Source organism: Cupressus sempervirens, chromosome 5 (genome assembly GCF_028749045.1).
Source record: "Cupressus sempervirens isolate cs-2001-9-10 chromosome 5, ASM2874904v1, whole genome shotgun sequence".
NCBI classification, from domain to species: domain Eukaryota; kingdom Viridiplantae; phylum Streptophyta; class Pinopsida; order Cupressales; family Cupressaceae; genus Cupressus; species Cupressus sempervirens.
Genome location: NC_143122.1, coordinates 225,422,931 through 225,441,252, shown reverse-complemented (window position 1 = coordinate 225,441,252; position 18,322 = coordinate 225,422,931). Strand labels below are relative to the sequence as shown.

Genomic DNA, 18,322 nt, shown 5'->3' with positions numbered 1-18,322 from the left:
CAATTTAATAATCAAGATGCGAAAGATCAAATATATATGCAATCTTAAATTAGTCTTGAATGAATTTTAACTCCTATAGTAGGGAGACAAGCTGGACACATGCGAAAACAATTCGATATTTCACTATATCTATGATGATCCACTTATCCAACATTTAAATTTTTTACAGAATTTGAAAATGATTATAAATGACGAATCAATTGCAGTTTAATTCTCTATGCCTTTTAAATAAACAAAAAACATAAAAGCCTTTTATTTATCATTAAAATAAATAAATTTATATTACAAAGCCACGTTTTTTACACTCCTTATTACTCCTGACAAAATCTATATATGTTTTTATAATTGCTTGTCAAATATGTTGGCAATATGGTCTGTTAGATGTCTTGATGATTGACATTTATAGCAACATACATTCAACATTTCATTTATGCATTTAGTGATAGAAAAATGTCTAAGTATTAGACAGTTTGCAGCATAGAGTACAAATGATGCATAGAGAGTTAGCTTATGTGCAGTTGAGGAAAGGTTTGTGACATAATTATGATGACATGTACCAATGCGCATGTGTATATAGACAGTACGGTGCAAGTTATACTAAGATTAATAGTGCGGGCATTTAATAGTGCAGCACAGAGCATGTCAACAAACAGAGTTGTACGGCTTTAGGAATTATTTTGGTTACAAAATAATTACTATTATGTTGAGCCGACTATGTGGATATTATTCCATAAGTTATTTTATATTATGTCAAGTGTGTGAAGACATGAAGGTTGACAATGCAGAGTTTAATGATTGTGGAAGGTATATGTAAAGATCTTATCTTGTGCAAATAATGGGGAAGTTGCATGATTAGATATGACATGCGAACTATTGTGAGAACTATTTGTGAGCCTTATGTGATGTGAAATCTGATGTAAGATCAGAAAAAGTGCGAGTTACAACAGCAAAGCAAGTATTGCATGTATACATATCTTGTGAACGAATTGAATTGTCTAATTGAATGTTAGGGCAGTGGGTTCTTCTTGCATACATTGTGATTGTTCTACCAACTCCTAATAGGGTTGTAGCAACTCCTAACAAGGTTGAAGCTTCTAACAAGGTCTAGTCCTCTAGCAAGGACTCGAGGTAGTATATGTACTTGATAGACTCCTAACAAGGTCAATATCCTTAACAAGATCCTATTGTTTAGTGAATCATCTAGTGGGTATCATCCCCATCAGGGTTTTCCCTTGGCCAGGGCTTCTGTAGTTAACAAATAATGGTGTTATGAGTTCTCTATGTGCATAGTTATATTTACTATTTAGCATTGTTGGTTTACTTTCATATACAAGTCATAAAGTAATTAACAATATTCAATTGTGAGCGAAAGTTTGTAATGTACTAATTCACCCCCCCTCTCAATATTATCTATTTCTAACAATTGCTATCAGAGCATAGTTACTTTGAAGAGGCTTAGCAGCTTCAGTAAGATCCCAGTGAATATGGAATAGTTGAAGAAGAATCTTGAAGAAGCCCTTGAACAGATTGACCTTCTTACTGAAGAGAGAGATCTTGAAAGATAGATGCAAAGATGAAAAAGTTTACATTGGCAAACTAAAAGATGAAATCGATGATCTTAAACTTGGTGAAGAACCTTTTGCACATATTAGTGTTAATGATGATAAAAAAAATCTCAAGGAAGAGAATGAGATCTTGAAAATTATTGAACTAAAGTTGAGCCTTAAGATTAATAGCAATAAGAGTGAACCTGATCTAAAATCTGAGAATGCAGACCTCAGATCCTAGTTGATTCAAGAGACATTTGAATTAGATTCTATTAAGATAGAGCATGTAGAGTTGGAAAAATACATCATTGTGAAAGGAGAGTTGACACAAGCAAAACAACAGTTAGAGAAACTTTACACAACTTCTAAGAAAATTGATGAATAGATATTTCATCAAAGACTTTCTTATGACAAGATAGGCCTTGGATATCTTCTTGGAGAGAATTCAGCAAAGAAAGATGAGATTAGGATAGAACCAGATTCTATAACATAAATCCTTGAAGAAAAGTTCAAGTGGTTTGATGAACCTAGTACAACAAAACAAGTTGAAGAACCTAAGTAAGATGGTTTATCTAAAGAGATAAGACATGAATTCAGAGGTAGATGCTACATATGTAATGAAGTTGGACACATGAAGAAAGATTGCACAGGTAAGTCTTTTAAACCTATTACTAATTTCTATTGTTATAATTGTCATGGTTATGGACATAAGGCAGTAGAATGTAAGAAACTTAAGTTGATTGATGATAAAAAGAATAGTAGAATGTTTAGGAATATTAACCCTACAGGAAATGGAAGAAATAGATTTCTAAGCAGATCTAATGATGGAGAGAAACCTAATGGTGAGAAAAAAGCAGTTTGTTACAAATGTAACAATCCTAGACAATTGCAAGAAATTGCAGAGCACCTGAAAATTAAAATGGAAACAATTAGAGAAGAAATGCACCCTTATGTCAGTTATGCAATAACTTTGGACATAGCAAGGTTTTGTAGAATGGACAGAGAACACTTTAACAGGAACCCTAATCTTAGAAGGAACAACAACATGAATGATAGAAGGAATGTAAATGGAAGTAACAATAGTTAGAAAGAAGCAGTCAAAGAACATGTTGAGGAATTCAAAGTAGCATTTGTGAAGGCTTGTAATCTAGAGAGTTCACATACAGTATTGGAAGAGCAATTCTTTGATGCACATGATGGAAAGTTGAAGTCACAGATTGTATGCGGCTCAACCTATTTGAATTAAGCTATTAGAGAAGCAACAAAGCATCAATGGTCAGAAGTGATGTTAGAGAGTGAATTAGAGATTGTGCAGTTAATAAAAGGTAGAAGACATAGAGAGAAAGCTATGGTTCAGTGCACAAGTCTTGATATGATCGCAGTAAGCGGAAATAGTAAGAACAAGGTCATTGGTAGACAAAGACAACATTCTAAGTTTTTAGTAAATACACATTTATTGTGTAGTGCAATTTGAAATGATTTAAGGATTGCAAGTGAGATTTAGTGTACCATTTGTTCATGCAAAGTGTGTTGAGTGAATTGAAGGGCAATTTGACAGCAAATGAAGTGCGCAGTAAAGTTTGTGAAGCTGGAAGTTGTAGAAGCCCTAAAATTGTGAATTTGACGTATTTTATGGAGTATTAAATCCAATTTATCAAAGTATTAATAGTTATTGATCAATAGCTAGTCAAAGAATGCATGATGTTAGTGACATAACAAGGTATGAGTTCAAGAAACACCCATTTGTTTCTTTATTAGATGATCCTATAGGCGCATTTTCACAAGTTCTGAAAAATGTGTTACAAATAGAGGATATAAGGAGTTATATACATTGCAAAATTGAGAGCATAGGAGATGAGGAGATTCATAAAGATTTAGGAAAGATGTACAACAATGACTTATCCTTGAAGTTTGAGTATGCACACATGGAAGATTTGAAATTGGTGAAGTATATGTTCTACATGGAATTCAATAATCATGAGTGGACCTGAATTATTTTGAGCAGAATACATGATGATATGTTTTGGTTAGGTGATGTGTAGATTGTCATTGACAATGACCTAATTTACAAGGTCATAGGATTAAGTAATGAGGGTTGTAATCCTGTTAATGAAAGGTGTTAGGAAAATGGTGGAGAGAAACCTGAAAACCAAGTTTGACAGAAGGACTATGAAGGTTGATCCTATTCAAGATAAAGGAGTCAAACTATTGACTAAGATCTTAGAGTACAAGTTAAACCATGGATCAAGGGTTAACTCTGTACCACCTAGATTTCTTTATGCAACATATGTGATGGCTATTGAAAGGAGGAAAGTGAATTTGTGTGACATTATCAGATTGCAACTATTGTATAATATTGTAAAGATAAAGAAAACAAAGAGCGCAGTGTTTAGATTTGATCCTTATTGACTCATTTGTTCTTCTATGTTACAAGAAAGTTTCTAGGAGTAATTAATTGAGATAACAGCGAGTGCGCAATTAAGATGATAACCCAATGCTACAAATCCAAACCTGAGAATGTCAGAGACATTGATATTGACAAAATGATGAAGAACTTTTAGTCTGAGATGAAACTGAGGTATAGAATACCTCCCTCTATGGTGGAAAAATATAAGGATGATTTGTGCTTCATGGTGGAGACTGATAACACCTGCATGGAAGCAGTGATACCTAGAGTAAAGTTCATTGAGCCTATGGGCTATGAGATGAGTGCAAAATTGATAGAAGGGTATGTGCAGATCATACTCCAATTTGAGTAGGACATAGAATGTCCTAGATGGGGAACATACAATGAAAGGTTAAGGATAGTAGAATCCAAGCTCCATAGTAAAGAGAGCAAGAAGAAAGTAGAGAAAGAGATAGATTCTATCCTCAAGGAATCTGGCATGTCAAGGTAGGAATTCAACAAGCTAAAGGGAATTGAGCTGGAAATGAAGGCTAGTGGGCAGTTTGAATTGTTAGTAGCAACACCTATTGCAGTTGCAGGACCCTCAAAAGAAGTAACAGTGGCACAACCATGTGCACAAGCTCCTATTGCACCATATGCAGCAGTTGCGCAAATGCAACTAGTTAGAGCCAGCTATGAACAATCAAGGAGTCAGCTAGAGGTGGAAGCACCTTCTGCATAGAGGAAGTCAGGAAGACTGGTAAAGGTTAAACAAGAACCTATAAAGAAAAGGGTCAAAAATACCACCAGTGGACCAAGAAAGAGAAGAAAAACCATGCATGTGAGTAGTTCTGAAAGCTCAAAAGATGATACTAAAGATAGACCTACTGAACAAGATGCAGAGGAAGCTATGACAGCTATAGGAAAAAAGGCATGGAAACCAAAGGTAGAGAATCTAAACATGCAGATTATAAATGATGACAATTTTGTATAGTTAAATAAATTTTATAGCATGTAAGCAAAATGGATAGGAGTCAATTAGAGAATGCCATAATAAGAAACATGATTCTAAGGAATAAGAGATTTGAAAGCATTCAAAATAAAACTCTTGAAGACCTATATAATAGGTTGATTAATAGGAAGAGAAGAGTAGTAGAAGAAGAATTGAACATGAGGATCACATCCATAAACAAGTTATGTGATGTTGGGTCAAAAGAAGAATCTGACAAAATTTTGAAGGGTATTGAGCCCTTGCTAAGGAACAAAAGAAGAGAAATTCTTCTGATGGGAGGCAACTATGAAGAGGTTAGGTAAGAAACAAAAGAAGCAATAGTAAAGTAACATGTCCTCAGTGCCTAAGGAGAGTGTGCAAGCTAAAGATGATAGTCTAGTGTATGTGGAAGTCCATATACCTTCTAGGGAAGAGGTAGAAGCAGAGGAAACACAACAAGCACTATCACCACCTCATATTGTTATGGTTATTGAATCCATGCAAGTGGATAGTACACACATAACTGTGGACACTAACGAGAACCCATTTGCAAGGTATGGAGCAAACATTGTTGGCAATATCAGCAATATCACTGATTATTCTAGTTCTAATGATGAGGAATAAGAGACAAAGAAGAAGGAAGAACAAGAAAAGACGGAACAAGAAGTAGAAGAAAAGAAAAGAAGAAGAGAGAATAAGAGGTAAAGAAGAGAAAAGAAGATGAAAAGAGGAAGAAAGCAAAAGAAGAAAGGAAGAAGAAAGAAGAAGATGCAAAGAAAGAAGCTGAAGAAAAGAAGAGAGTAGAGGAATAGAAGGGAAAGGCTACTGTACTTTCAGTAGTGTCAGCAGCTGGAACATCTGCAACAACATCTATTCCATCTAATGATGAAGATCAGAAATAATTAATGGGCACCTTGAGCAAGTTATTAAAGAAGAATGAAATTGTTAAGTCTTTGGAAAAGACTCTTGCTAAAGTCGTGGAGCACATGTAGAAGACAGTTTCCACAACTGTAGCAAATCCAGACTTGCAGGCCAAGGTAAAAGAGTTGGTGAAGACCTTTGATGGGGAATTCACAAATTTGGCAGAAGTAGCAACAACGCAAGCCCAGACTAATCATGAAGCAACTCTATTTATCATAGTGTGCACCAATGTGTGCAATGATTTGAAGGCACTTGCCAGAAACATCAAGGAATTGATAAAATGTATTGCTGAAGGTAAGAAGTTGTATGGACAGTGCACAATGTCTTACACTTACCTATCAGATTTTGATGCAAAGATCAAATGCTATATGAGTTACCTTTAAACACTCACTACAAGATTGCAACAACCTAAGATTAGAATTGAAGATTTTGAGAATGACATTGAGAAGATCCACAATGCTGTCAGAAGCATTGAATGTGAGAAGGAGAAGGTAATAAGAAGATTCTCTATTCTCAAAGAATATTTGGTACTTAAAGTCATAATTTTGCAAAGGCAATTGGAGGAATGTCTTTCAACAAAGAATTCCTATTACAAATTTGTCCATACTAAACTGAGCGCAGTTGAAGTGACATCTTATGCACTTTGTGTACTCATTAGCATATCAGATACAGTCAAAGGAAACTGGAAGAAAGACTTTGACAGACTGAAGATTGATTTTGCAGATTGCACATCCAAAATGACGAGCTAATTTTCAACAGACAAGAAGTTTTTGTGATATAGTTTTGGCACCTTTGCCATTGATGTCAAAGGGGGAGTATTATGTAAAGGAAAATTTGTATAGATGTAAATGTATATGTAAGGGGGAGCTTATGAATGTACCAATGTAAAGGAGTGATAAGGAATTTAATGATCCATCAAAACATGAATAAAATTGCTATGTTTTGAAGGCAATTTTTGTGTAGTTACTTTTATTTTGTTTTTGTTATGTATGACATCATTTTGGGACTTAGCAAATTTTTTCCAGATGTTGCCATCAATGCCAAAGGGGGAGATTATTGGCAATATGATTAGTCAGATGTCTTGATGATTGTTATTTATGGCAACATAAATTCAACGTTTCATTTATGCATTTAGAGATAGAAAATGTCTAAGTATTAGACAATTTGCATCAGCACAGAGTACATATCTTAAGAGTATGGACGATGTGCAGATAGTTAGCTTATGTACGGTTGAGGAAAGGTTTGTAACATCATGATGATGATGTGTACTAGTGCGCATGTGTGTACGGACAGTACGACGCAAGTTATACTAAGATTAACATTGTGGGCAGTTAACAATGGAGAACATAGCATGGTAGAAAACAGAGTTGTAGGGATTTAGGAATTATTTTGGTTACAAAATAATTACTAAGTTATCTTGAGCAGACTATGTGGATATTATTCCATAAGTTATTTTATATTATGTCAAGCATGTGAAGACATGAAGGCCGATAGTGCAGAGTTTTATGATTGTGCAAGGTATATGTAAATATCTTATCTTGTGTAGATAATGGGAAAGTTGTGTGATTAGATGTGACATGCGGACTATTGTGAGAACTATTTGCAAGCCTTATGTGATGCCAAATCTGATGTAAGATCAAAGAACATGCAAGTTACAACAACAAAGCAAGTATTGTATGTATACCTATCTTCTGAACGAATTGAATTGTATAATTGCATGTTAGGGCAGTGGGCTCTTCTTACATACATTGTAATTGTTTTATCAACTCCTAATAGGGTTGAGGATTCTAACAAGGACTTGAGACAGTATATGTACTTGATAGACTCCTAATAGGGTCAATATCCTTAACAAGATCCTATTGTTTAGTGAGTCATCTAGTGGGTATCATCCCCACCAGGGTTTTCCCTTGGCCAGGGTTTCCCTAGTTAACAAATAATGGTGTTATGAGTTCTCTATGTGCATGGTTATATTTTTTGTTCAACATTGTTTGTGTACTTTCATATGCAAGTTATAAAGTAATTAACAATATTCAATTGTGGACAAAAGTTTGTAATATACTAATTCACCTCCCCCAAAGTATTATCTATTTCTAATAGAATATCTCTTATTGTTTTCATTGGCATACAATCTTTACATCTTCAAATATAAGGGACATGACTCATCAATTATTAGTAAATGTGTCCCTTTATTTAAATGTTCTATTAATCACATTTTAGCTTTTCTACTGTTGTTAAGTTTATTATTTGATATTAGTCTAGCCTGACCAAACATGATCACCATTGGGAATATCTAAATGACATGCTAAATGTCTTGGCTGCCACATGCAATAATATTTGTTCATATATGTTTGTCGTCATGATATCTATAATATTTTTCCATTCAAGTTTATCATGTTCCTTTTAGTCTAGTGTTTCTTTGCCTTGCTAATTTAGAAACTTTGCGTATATCTGCAATATTTCTTTAAACTTTGGCCTTCAAAATGGCCAATTTTGTCATCTGGTCTTGATCATGCAGTGGAATCCTTTACCATCTCAATTCTATGCATTTCTTTTTAAATAGAAGGAATTTCTTGTTCATTTGTTTCTGTCATGCACCTCGTCTTGGGTCTTCGATTATTTGAGAAATAGCAATGATCGACTACAAGACACACACTGGCTGGGATCCAAAATAATAATTCAGGGCATAATATATCTTCCCCTTTGAATGAGCACAATATTATCTTCATGCCGCTTGATATTTGGGCATATAAATCTCTCAATGCCATTTGTATGATTTTATTGTCGATAACTTTAGTTGTTGTTTGAACAAACTCCACCCATCAACTACTAAGGATTTGGCTTCCACAAATTGTTTCCATACACTGACTTGGTCGACAATCTCTTGGTGCTATAGACCATCGCTATCAACACTTGCTGAGAATGGCAAGTCTTTCATGTTGATGATGAATTGAATAAGATGTTGGTCACTTCCTATATTGCCATGAGATTTTCTCTTCAACAACTTGTAAATACTCGAATATCATGTATTTTCCATAGTTCATTAAGGATTTACCAAGGATTTCCAAAACAATGATGAAGGTGCCATGAATAGAGATTATTATATATATCTGGAGTTTTATCAGCAATTTATGAGCAAGTTGTTTGTTTTGATGGTACTTCACCATATCTTATCATCATCATTCAACAATATTTTATAAGTTTATATTATTGTCTCAACACAATACGAAGTTGACCATTATTAAGGCAACTTGTTACCATGCCTTAATGTCGGCAGCCATTTTCCTTTTATGTATTTGTCATGACTTCGAATATAGTTCAAGTGTTTTCAAAATACTCTATAGAGGTACGTCCTTTACCATATTCAAGTCATCATCTCCCTAATGCCAAAATCCTTTCGATTTTGATGATAACCAACAAATTTCATTTATAAATATTTCCATGTGCACTCATCAAACTTAGTCATGATCATGCTTTGTCCATCCAAAGATTCTCATTCTCTATGACTTCCTTTCTCCAGCAACACCAAAAATTAGTATCCAACATTCATATTATTTATTGATCACCCTCAAATCCCAGCACATGGTAACTAGATGGAAGAGGGCCTGAGGCATGTGTGGCAACAACGAGGGGGTTCTCATGTCTACTGCAATAATTACTGGCCCATCCAAGAAAAAGGCAAATTATCGTGCAACAATAGAATTTTCAAATAATAACAAACATAATGTTCATTGTAGAATTTTATGAGATATAGATTGCCGCTCAAAACTTTATCTAATTGACCTTTGAAATTTCCATCCCGTCATGGAGATTTTAAGTTTATAGGACATTTCCTTCATACACAAATGTTGACTAAAATGTTAGATAATCACATAGAATTTTGGAACATGCCCAATACGCTATCCAACAAATAATAATTCTGTCACAATACATATTATTTGTATATAAAATTGTAGGTGATTTCTATTTATCAAGGTCACCGGGAGACGTGGAGACTTGGAAGTCTTTGGTACTGGTACTGGTACCGGTATGGCAATTTTCCAAAAATAGGAGACAGGGGTACTTGGAGACTACAATTTTTTTTTTAATAGTTTAAAGAGGCTAATACTAAATACAAAATTTGAAAATGGTAATATTGTAAAACTAAAAGACTAGAGTAAGTAATAATAGTAGTGTCACATTAATATAGAGTCAAATATTTCAAAACTCACATATGACAATATTGTATCTCATTGGTCTTGATTTTTGCATTCAAAACATTAAATTGAGGGCTAAAATATATAAAATTATTTAATATTGTATTTTACATTTATATTTTATCAGGATATTTCGAGGAGACATCACTTTTTGGATTAGGAGATTGGGAGATTTCAGGAGACTTCGCCATGAAGTCTCCAACCTTTTTTGAGCTCTTCAACCTTTTTTGAGGTCTCTGAAGATGCGAAAAGTCTCTAAGACACATCTTGGTCTTCGAGACGTGACTTTTAGGGGGGAGACGAGTCTCCCCGTAACCATGCTATTTATATATTCAATATGCTTGTTACTTCTTATTGGATATGATCATCATAACTCCTTGCACAAGTAATTGTCTACTATCAGATATGTACAGGATGGTACTATATGATGCTTTTACTTTCATGGCCCAATGCCACTCATTACATTGGAAAATGAACCTGCAGCTTTAGTGGCTTGGATAGGTGCCCTCTTCAAATCCATTTACATGATCTATTAATAATTACTTATTCTTCCATTGTCACTTTAAAACAAGATGTTTTGTCATGCAGAGATTACAAACTTCTATAGGAGATATGTATTTTGTTCAATTGAGCAACGTTAATTAGGATTTGCAATCTTATTAATTTCATTATTGTTGTCCTGCATTTTGTCACCACAAAATGTAGGTAATAGTATAAAACTTTTCAAATTAGTTTCTCATTTCTCTGAGTTTAGTTCATTATTTAATTGATTAGTATTGATCAACCAATCGACGCCAATTGATATAATGAATCCTTAGTAAAGACTTTCGTCAAGTCTTTTTAGTTTTTCTGTTTGTTGAGCCTATGCTTGATTTTTGAAGCCTCCAACATCCTTTTCCTCATTTTTAAGTGTGTTTGTTGGTTTTTGGTCCTTTGATTTTTCTCAACTTATTACTTTCGATTTTCCCTTCAAATTCAGTATATCTCAGGGCTTAATAAGAGTTGGCAATCAAAAGATATGACCATTTTAGTGCCCAAAAAGTGGACCTTTTAGGTGCAACCGCACGAATTAAAAATATCATGTTATATTTTGAAGTTGACATTCACTTTGTTAATAATATAACATAAAGTCACTTTATGTTATGTTTTAAAGTTATTTTATCCTTTTAATTTTTCATTTAAAGTAACTGTAGTGCACTTTATATTATATTTTTAAGTTGAGTTGTTTTTAAATTTTTCACTTAGTGATTATGTTAACTATATAGTTTGATTTAATTTTTGAGGTTTAAACCAAAATGTCCTAGTAAATATTACTTTTAAAATGATGTTTGCACATTATATATTAAGAAGAAGAGGAGACTGAGACTGAGTTTGAGGATGAGGACAACGTGAAAGGGAAGGACACTATGAAGGATGAGGAAAAGGGATGGGAGAGAGACAGGGAGGAAGTAACCCTCGAAACCCTTGATGCTTCCCCGGATAACCTGAGAAAAAAAAAAGCAGACCAAGCCCTACTTTAGGAAAACCCCATTGCCCTGACCTCCAAGACCCCTGGTCCTGTCTCGCCCTCTTCCCTGCTTGAGGAGAAGACTGTGGAAAAAAGTGGGGAGGTGATAAGAAAGGACAGGAGGAGGGATTGGAGGAATTTCAACATGGATACTGCTAGGTTGGAAATTGTTAGAGAGCCAATGAACATCCAGGTGATGGAGGACCTTGATGGCAGAACCCATTATGATGAGCTTATCGACCCTGCTCTTCTAGTCTTGTTTGATAACACGCGAGATTCCAACTTTGACCTTCTGAATAATGTGAAGAATGGCTTGATAGATAAATTTCAATCTATCAAATGGTTGATTCAGGAAATCGAGGCTCTTAAGGAAAAGGTTATCTAAGATAGCAGCCAGAGCCCCCGCAGAGTCTAGGAGAACATCGGAAGGATGAATGACCAGGATAATAGCCAGAAGCACTGCAGCGGCCAGGACTCTGGAAATGATCAGGAGGATAGATTTTCTCTGGTTGAATAGAAAGTCCAGAGGTTAGACAACATCATCCAGATTCTAACTAATCAAATTGTGGACACTCTGCACACTTTGAATGAGAACATTGTCAACCTGGGGGATACTCTTATGAGTTGGCATCGAGGGGAACACAGGGAAGCTGACCAGCCAGAATATTGGCAAGGAAGAGGCCGATTTGAATGCTGGCAGGGACTAGGTGGATCATTTGGACCAGGAGGAAGCCTAGAACATTAACTAGGAAGGAGCAGACAACCAGAAGGATAATGAAGTTGCAGAAACTCTGTAGGATCTGGATAAGGAGAACCATTAGATTTGGTTTTCCTTGTCAGTCTGGCGGTTGGCTTTTGCCTCCTGGCCTCTGGCCTTTTGTTTCTTTTTGGCTATTGGTTGTTGTTTCGTGTTTTGTTGGGCTTTAATGTCTTAACTTTTATGCTGCAAAAGTTTCGGGTTTCAGGTCCTTGTAAAACCTATTTTTCTCAATCAAAAACTATATATTGTAAAATAATATTTATGACAAATTTAAGTAATATTTCATCAAAAATTAAATTGATATGTGCTTAATTCATCACTTAAGTTGTGCAAACATATCTACAAGCACATTTTAATCAAAAATATGAAATTGCACCTAAACGGTGTGATTTTGAATGAAAATGCCATTTAAAAACATATAAAACATGTTATTACATGTGTTTTAAAAATGTGCAATGACTCCCAAAAGGTGAGACATGCATATTACATGTGTTTTTTAAAACATACAATAGCACCCAAAAGGTGCATTTTTTCCTAAAAGACATTTTTGTGCAAAATTTAAAACATGCATATGCACCTAAATGGTGCAATTTTTCTTGTGACTTCTATTTCAAACATGCAATAGCACGCAAAAGGTGCATTTTTGTCTAATGACTCATTTTTTGAAGTTTTTAAAACATGCATTTGGACCCAAAAGGTGCGTTTCTGATAAGGAAGCCATTTTTGAGTTTTTAAAAACATGTAATGGCACCCAAAAGGTGTGTTTTGTCCCCAAATGCATGCATTTGTTTTCAAGAAACCCGAAATTAAAGATTCAAGGGCAAAAATCTTGATGTTTTCCTCCTCCAAGAACACGTTTTTCATAAAAAATGCTTAGATCTGCCTATATAATGGCTTGAAATCCATTAGAAGAAGGGCGTTTTTGAGTTTTAATGCATATACATGTGTTTGGAGGTCATGATTTTGCATATCTAATACAAAAAATACTTAAATATGTGCCTATTTGAGCCATGTTTTTGTGAAAAACGTCTAGAGTTGGGGCATTTTTTATCACTTTTTGGCTCAAATATAAGTTGTTTTAAGGTTTTGCTCCATATATATACTATTGAAGAACACGTTTTTGCCTTAAGATGTCAAAAAAGCTTCATTTCATGCCTTTTATGAATCACTTTTTTGCTAAAAACGCCTAGAAAATTGGGGTTTTTATCCCACCACTTTTATGAATTTTGAAGTCACTTTTTTACATTTGGGTATATGCATTTGAGGAAGACGTTTTGTGCATTCCCAAATAAAAAATGACTCAAATACATGTATTTTTTGACAACATTTTTGCAAAAATGACCCATATTTTTGCATGAAAAAGGCACGCTTTTGTTCAAAAAACTCAAAAAATGTTTTTTCCAGCCCATACTTTTGGATCAATATGGGTTGTTCTTGAGTTTTAATGCATGCTATTGCCTTTGAAGGCCACATTTTTGGCATTCTCATGTCAAATTTGACCATTGAATGTCCATTACTTGCAAGTGTATAAGAAGTCAAATAGTTGTTTGTAAATCCAGATTTGGAGGAGAATTGGTCTTCAAGTCTATAATTCTTGCTATTTTTGGCTCTTTAATCTCCAATTGGACATTCAAACTTTCTCATCAATCCATGCTTATCTATTTCCATGCATATTTTAGCTTGAAGTTGGACACTTGTCCATATATATGTCATGAAAAGTGCATTTTTTCTTTAAAAATGATGAAAACTCTCATCTTCACACTTTTAAGATTTTTCTCAAACTCCAAATTCGAATTTGCACTTGAAAGCAACTTGCTTGTTGATATGTTTGAGTTTAAGAGCAAAGGCATGTGTTTGTTTTCGTTGTTTGTTTGCTTTCTCATTTTTCTTCTTTTGGAAGAAATTGCAAGTTCTTTCCCAAGAACTTGAGAACGTTTCACTTCACTTCACTTTCCACCTCCATCATTACATGCCATAGCACATTGCATCTCATTCTCCACATACGATTACAAGTAATCTCACTCTCCATCTACATTTAAATGCAACCTCATCCTTCGTTCCCATTTACACGCATTCCCATCTTCCCAACCTAAATGCATGTGTGTTTTACATGTAATCCACTTTACGTGTAATGGCATCTAGAGAACCCATTTTTGACTAAAGGTCACACTTTTAAAGTCAAAAGTTATCATTTGTATGCATTCCCATGTGCCTAGCCTTCATTCCTTAAGGCATCTTTGTAAGAACTTGTCCTTTTCCCATACACATTTACATGTCATCCATCTTCCTAAGTCCCATTTTAGCCCTCTACATGTACTTTCCATATTGCATCCAATTCATTGCATATGTTCTATGAGTATCTAATCAATACTCTGAATCTACTATTCCTTAGAGATCTATTTTGCCAATAATGTCATGGAGTAAGAATCCATATCTTCCAATGATGGATTCAATCCCATAGAAACTTTCATGTTGCAGCAAGTCAAGATATGCCAGGATTTCTATAAAGAATGAAGACATCCAGTAAAGAAGGCTAGTTTCAAATCAAAGAAGTGGTAATTCATTTGGTCTCCATTTTCCCATTGGTTGTTTGAGAACTTGAGTTTGTGATGGAATGCGCCAAGTACTTTGCTTTGGAAAAAAGATGTTGATGGAAAGTTATTTCAAGTTTACATCCAGACAATGTCGAGAAGGTTTTTGAAAGTGTCAGAAATTCTAAAATGTGCCAATATACAAAGGAGAATTCATGACAACTTGAACAAGAAAAGATTGATCACATCAAGTTTTCAAATGACAATGAACAAGTCATCAAAGAGAATCAGACGCTATCACAAGATGCAACACCATGGTTATCAAGGTGAATGCAGCAGTACAAAATATGGGAACTCTTGATCCTGTGATCATCTGAGATAGCATCGCCAAGTACAAGGCCCTTCAAAATAATCCCTAGGATTGTTTCATTTCTCTTTTGTCTTTCTTCTTCTTATTTCATGTTTGTAATTGAAGAGGATGTATTACATGAAAATGTGTAATTACATGTAATATGATTTACATGTGTAATGACATGTAATCCAAAAATTTATCTTGTTAGTTAAACTGGGTCAAAGTTGGTTTAGTTTCTCCCACTCTTTCCTCCACTTTTTTCTCAACTCCTTTGCTTATTAAAGGAGTGCCCCCTCATTGTAAAAACCATCTTTTGTTGTATGCAAGAAAGCTCTGCCAAACTTGTGCAAGCATAACTTTGATTATGCAATACCAATTTGGGAGAAAAGTTAATAAAATAAGCAATTGGATTCAAAGCTTTGACTGGAGGCAATTGTGATAGAGAAAATAAGAAGCTTTGACTGCAATTTGTGCCTATTGTCTTTGATTTATGTTATTATTGTGTGTTCAATAATAGAGCTTAGTGAGTCAAGAAGCAATCGGAGCCGAAGCTTTCGTTGGGAGCGATTGTGGTGATACATAGATTATGTGCTTTGACTATAGCTTGTATTGTCGTCTCAAATTCATGAAAGATAGTTAGAATTCCCTGCTTCTGGAAGTCTTTGCACCCCAATGGTAGAGGTTTTTCTTATAGAATAGAATAGAAATCATCTACTTTTGGAAGTCTTTGCATCCCTATGGTAGTGATTTTTCTTATAAATTAAACAAATAGGACTTAGAGCCAAACCATTATGCTTCAATCAGCCTTTGAGTTGGTGCTGGTTTATCAGTATCACCATTTCCAACTACTATATAGAAGTGTAGTAAGAGATTTCATCTAGCCCATTACTCGCTTTGCGAGTAAGTGGATTCTTTCATGAAAGTTAAGAGGAAAAAATATTGGTAACACCCCTTACAAAATCTCTCAACTTCTTGCTTACCTTGAGTTGATCCAAGGAACGGTGACAAGGGGAAGCCTTCCCTCTAAAGTAGGAGAGACTTGGTCTCATACGCAGTGGCTGCTCTACCTATTTTGTGACTGGATTTTACCCAAAACCATCGGTTGCAAAATACCCACCCAAAAATTATATAAGCATAGAAATTGTGATTTGTGGTTTACTTCAGTAAGCCTGATGGATTCTACTGCAATTCCTTGAATTGGGGATTACACGGAGCAAGGCCATTTGCATTGTGGGAGACTTCAAACCTTTTGTTTGAGATGAACCATCTTCATTATTATCATAAAATGAATTCCCAATATTATTTGATAGTTGGAGGCCTTAATATTTTGCCACAATTTAGGGCTCCATCATAATAGACATTGCCATGAGTTTGAAATTGGTTACTCAAAGCTGTTACACCAAATATATTAGTTAGAAGGGACTTGAATGTTTGACATTCCATTCGGTTAAGCCGCAAATACTACTACCTATGGTGAAGAGGCAAATACACATGTCGAATTACATCTCAATCACCTTTCTGGTATCATTTAGAATGATCTTCTATTTTATAGAGATGTCATAAAGGAAATTACCACAAATATTTGGAGGTGGATGTTTTACAATCCCATATGTGTGCTATATGGCTGAACTATGCTTCTTTGCTCTCTTAATTTGATGGAGATGATCGAAATGTGCTCTTCCATGATACAATCCCAAAGACTAGAATTCAAATTCTCCCCTAGCTTCCTTTGCTAATAGAAGAGTCAAATAATTCACACTCCCAAGACTGAGTGGAAACAAAACCCCTTGCTTATGTTTGTGGTTTTGAATATGTCATATGCTAACAACTGCTTTTCCACCTCCATCAACACTAGCTTGTTAGTTGGGAACTTGGGAGGTCTATTTAGGAAAACTGTTCTCTCCAAATCCAGATACAAGTAAATTTGGGAAATTCGACAAACCATGACCCATGCCTCTCAAAATATCCTTAGCTTCTTTTCTCAACCTTCTAAGTGGACTCTTTTGCAACACTCTCACATTACACATGAAAAATGCATAATTGACAATCTTGAAATCAGCATTGTCATGAACATGAGTTGAGGGTAAGAGCCATAGACCATGATTTCTCCCTTCTTGTTCCCTCATGTCCTAAGGCACTGCAATCCAAGATGCCTACTGGTGCCCATTCCATCATGTAGATTATGTAGGTCATGAAGATAGCCTTAGTGTGTGTTACTATTCTCACTTGTTCATCAATGTTGTTACAGATCATCTATGCTCAATCAAACATCTCATTCGCATTAAGTATTACCTTCATCTAGTAACACATCCAAGATTCATAAAGGGCTGCTTGTGGACTGCCCATTACCCTGTTTAACATCAAAATGAGGTTTCCTGTGTCCTCCCTAAATGTTCTTTGTCAGCTTGAGAAGTTGGGAACGAGTTTTTTTGGGTCTTGGTAACCACTCCTTGTTGAGGAGGCTTGTGTAATGAATGTATATGCTCTCATATTCTATCATAGCATCTTTCTTTATATGTCAAACATCCACCTTATGCAATGGGATATTTAAGGCTTGGCTTTTGGCATCTCCTTCTAGCTTGATGAATAGTCTTCACATTATCTCAATGTCTCTTGGCCTCTTTCTTGAAGGCAGAGCATGGTATCATACATCATGATGAACCTCTTGATCATCACATTTGCTTCTTTCAATACCGATGCCATCCATCTCCTTGCCTCTTGTCTTGTAAGTCCATCTCCTTAAAATCCAATCATAGATACATTGGAACTAGGCATGGGAGGAATGAGAGTTAAATCATCTTGCTGAGGTGGGTTAATTACCTATCTAAGACTCTCTTCCAACCTCTTGTTCTCCTCTTTATACTTTCTTTTCTTTCCCACTTCCTTGTTTATTCTGTCCTCTAGAGCTTGAATGGATTTGTGGGCTTCCTCAATTTCCTATTTCTTGATGGTTTATCCTAGCTTATATTCTTCTATGTCATACACCCTTGGCCTTGTCTACCTTTGGGACTGCAACTTGAGCTAGACTTTGTCTTTTTCACTATGTCTTTTTACTTTTCTTTGATAGCACTTTGTCCTTTTTACTATTTCTTCCACATTATCCACTAGTTATTCAATTGTAGTCTATTTCACCA

General features: G+C 35.0%; 1 protein-coding gene across 1 annotated transcript in view; it reads left to right on the top strand.

Moving 5' to 3' along the window:
- The window catches only part of LOC149555251 (uncharacterized), a 78,773-nt gene that overhangs the window by 33,181 nt on the left and 27,270 nt on the right, over positions 1-18,322 (top strand). The gene's annotated exons all lie outside the window — the stretch shown is intronic.